General features: G+C 38.5%; 1 long non-coding RNA gene across 1 annotated transcript in view; it reads right to left on the reverse strand.

Moving 5' to 3' along the window:
* Positions 1-651: 651 nt before the first annotated feature.
* LOC116695820 (uncharacterized) overlaps positions 652-3869 on the reverse strand; it is a 5889-nt gene continuing 2671 nt past the window's right edge. Inside the window, exon 3 of the long non-coding RNA XR_004333562.1 lies at positions 652-661. This is a non-coding gene — a long non-coding RNA (uncharacterized LOC116695820). The remainder of the gene's footprint in view (positions 662-3869) is intronic.

Raw genomic sequence — 3869 nt, forward strand, 5'->3', positions numbered from 1 at the left:
TAAAGGCGCACCCCACACCTAAAACATTCTGCATAAAGGTGTAAACCGTTGAACATGTGTTATAAATGTATCATAGAGCATGTGTTAAATAGCACATAAATACCATATTGCAGTTCTATGACAACATTGCGATAATGTTTTAGGATCAGTGGTATAAGAAGTATTCTGGTAAAAGTAGCAATACCTTGAGGGAAGAATACTCTACAGGAGCACATTACATTTAAAATCAGTTAAGGTACAGAAGTATTAGCATCAACACATTTTTAAAATATCTAAAGAAGAATGGATATGCTTTATAGTACTTGTCCTACTTTCAAGTGATACATGTTTATCTACTTTTACTGCCAATTTAGATTTTTAATTAAGCTGAATCTGATTATATCCTACTTTTTTATGTGAGTGTCTCGACCCAGAATAAATCCTCTGCTGCACAGGATTTTACACTTTTTGCATGTAGATTTAAAGCTAATAGCAAATTGACATTTTCTGTCTTTGTGATTACTGTAAACCACCACTGGATATATCAAAAGCTTTCAACCTTATCAGAAAAGTAAGAATCTTCAATATCACCACCCTTAATAATTATTGTATGTGTGTGTGATTGTTTGAGTGTTAGTATGTCCTTGCTGTGTGTCCTTGCTGTGGTCCACCACACAAAACACTTGCTTGTGATAATGTTAAAGCTCTCACAATAGTAAGCAAGCTAACAGAGAGTTTAATATACAACATTTAATTATGTCCACACACTCATGTAAGGCTCCACTAAATTATGTTAGAGCATTGAAACCTACTTGCGCTAATCTCATTTATAGTCATAATCTTATTCTTGTGTCTAATTGTACTTTTAATCAATTATTCTGCTTCATTAAAGCAAAGAGTATGAGCAAGGGCAGCAAAAGTTGTTTTCTTGAACCATGTCCTTACATGGAACTCTCCTGCTCATAGGCCGTACATTATTTAACTTTATCTTAATTAAATCAATATTACCTTCATATGTCTGGTTTAATTGCAAGCTAAAATATCCACTGGGATTTTCTTCTTTCTCCTGTTTGTGTTTCTTTCTCTCATTTGGTCGCCCTTGAAATCCTCTGTGTCCTTCATTAGTAATTAGCAGCTGTGGGATCTTCTCCAGAGACATATATATGCAATGTATAGATGTCTGTTGCCTTTGTCGGCATCCTTGCTCTCTCCTATCTCTGCTGTGCTGCGAGTGCTGATGGGCTACCATCTTCTACAAAAGAGGAGGGAATAATCAGGACCTCTTGAACTTCAGAAACCCCCCTTGTTAGATAGAGTTGAATTTATTTCCCAAAATTACCACTTGCAGAATGTGGTTAAACATTCTCTGGAAAAGCAGCAGATGCCACTCAAAAGGAGGTCTACCAGAGAGACTCCTGGCTTTCCCTCTACTGGGGTTTGCTGTCAATTATTCATAATTCTTCTCAAAGTACTGGAATAATATTCTCAAGGCAGCTCTTATTGTCGTGAATATTAGCCGTTAGCTCAGGCTTGGGTTTGAATACACGCTGTTAATAAATTCCAATCATCTGTTATTTCATTAAAGTGAACATCAGTCTTCTCTAATGATGTTTTGCAAGCAAACAGAAGCTGTTGTTGGTCTTGCATACACTAGCAAGGGTGACTCTGTTTGTTGGGGTATTTATGAAGTTATGAGGATCCAATATCTGCACAAACAGACGGATGATTTTGCTAATCTCACTGGGCTAGTTAAGAATTTTGGCATTGTTAGGGTTTGGTATGGCTTTGGCTTAAGTTGACCGTTATTGTCCTTTTCTCTCAAATCCTTTATACAGCTGGACTGCTGCCTTGCTCCCTGCTCTGCCAATCTGGTTTAAGTACTTTTTACCAGCCGTGACAATGGCCCTGGTGTTGTTTTCACCTTGTGTGTCTGTGTGTGTCATTGTTGAAAAAATGTGTTCCTAGCAAGACAGACTGTTGCAGCAAGTACCACAGAGATGGTTTTCAGTACTTAACCAGGTGAAATGTCTGTCCGTGGACCAATTCTATCACCAAGACAGCGTCACAACCATGCAAGACGCAGTCAGGAAACTTTACAAGTGTGTAGTTAAAAGTCAAGATGAAAGCCGAGTTCACACACAAACTTTACACCCCTGGCCCAGTTTAACGTTGCTGGTGTGATGCCAAGATCCCAAGATGATCTCTAGTGTTGCACAACTTCTCTGTGTCCTCCATGTTCTTTTTTTTCTACAATGCATATGGATTGTATTCAGGCAATTAATTAAGACTCTTTCATCTGTAAACACGACGCCGGCCTGTTGGCAACAATTTAGGAAACAGCTGTTTCTATATTTTGCGCTTTCTTACTTTAATATCTGGTTCATTTCACACTCATAATAAGACACTAAAACACTCTAATTGCTTTGATGACTAAAAGATTTTATTGGAATTGGTCTTAAAATGTTCAAATCAAATGCAAACAGTAGGTACCAAACTAAGATGTCTCTGGAAATATCTTAAATTTTAGAGCATTTTTAAGTAAGAAATATGATGTGTCATGTATCTCTCTTTCTAGTATTCATTGATGTTGGATGTGGAAATCCCTTTTAACACTCCTCTGCAGCTGAACACTCAGCCCATTCACTATGCAGCGCTTTTCTCCGTCCCACCACCAAATTTTTCTTCCCTGTTTTCTGTGGATAAATTATTCCTTTGATCTCCAACTCTGGGGTCCCTCCCTCTATTCCCTCCTCTTTCACTTTTTCAACTCACAGTCTTACATAAAATCTCTATCAAATGTGCGATGCCTTATGTTAAAGTGAGACCTTGATCTGACCTGGACTGACCTACTCGGGCACGTTTATGGCCGCCGCATGAAATTAGATGAAAAATTGAAAGCAAAGAAATCAAGTTGGTAAATTGGAGGAAATAGTTGCTTCCTTGCTGTGTCCTTATGTGCACCTACCCCTTCAACAGCTTTAACATCAGGAACATCTTAATGGTCCCCTGACATGGTTCTCTTTGGATGCTTTTATATAGACCTTAGTGGTCCCCAAATGCCATATCTGTCTCTTTCCCAAAATTCAGCCTTGCTGCAGAATTACAGCCACTAGAGGCAGTCCCACAACGAACTTTCCTTAGTATGTGCCATTTCTGAGTCTTTAGCTTTTGAGGCAAGGGGGGGGGGGCAAGTTGGAGGCTGGGGGTGTGGCCTTGACCAACTGCCACTTTGCTTATTTGATAGCCTTGATGTCTCTCTTTTTCTCATGGGTGGGCCAAATTCTCTGGGCGGGCAAAGCAGAGAAAGGGGTGGTAGTCTTATGAGGTCATAAGGGGCAAGATTCCAGATCAACCCATTTGATCTTTCATTTTCTCAAAGGCAGAGAAAGATACCCAGGGCTCAGTTTACACCTATCACCATTTCTAGTCACTTGGGGACTATAGGCAGGCTGGCGGAACACATATGTTAAAATGTTAATGTTAAAAAAACACATAAAGTGAAGCCCTTCATTCATCTAACTAAAGCACCTAAACAGTGATCTTCTAATAGCTACTCAAACTCAGATTATTCTGAGCAACACATTTGATTTAATCTGTAACCTGCTAATTGAAATGTTGACCAATTGATGGAGCAAGAGGGAAAATTCAAAGGGTCACCAACATTATAGCAATTTATCCTCTGGGCAACAATAAAAGTCTGTAAAAACTTTCCTGGCAATCCTTCCAGTTTTTTTTTAATTTTGGACCAACGTTTTGAACTGACCAAACATTAATTACTGCAGCTTTAATTGAAAGATATCACTTGAGTATTATACAATTTATGACACAATAAAACTGATGTAGGAATACATCTTACACTATGTTTTGTTGATTTTAAACTGTCTTTGAAG

This window comes from Etheostoma spectabile, chromosome 9 (assembly GCF_008692095.1).
Source record: "Etheostoma spectabile isolate EspeVRDwgs_2016 chromosome 9, UIUC_Espe_1.0, whole genome shotgun sequence".
NCBI classification, from domain to species: domain Eukaryota; kingdom Metazoa; phylum Chordata; class Actinopteri; order Perciformes; family Percidae; genus Etheostoma; species Etheostoma spectabile.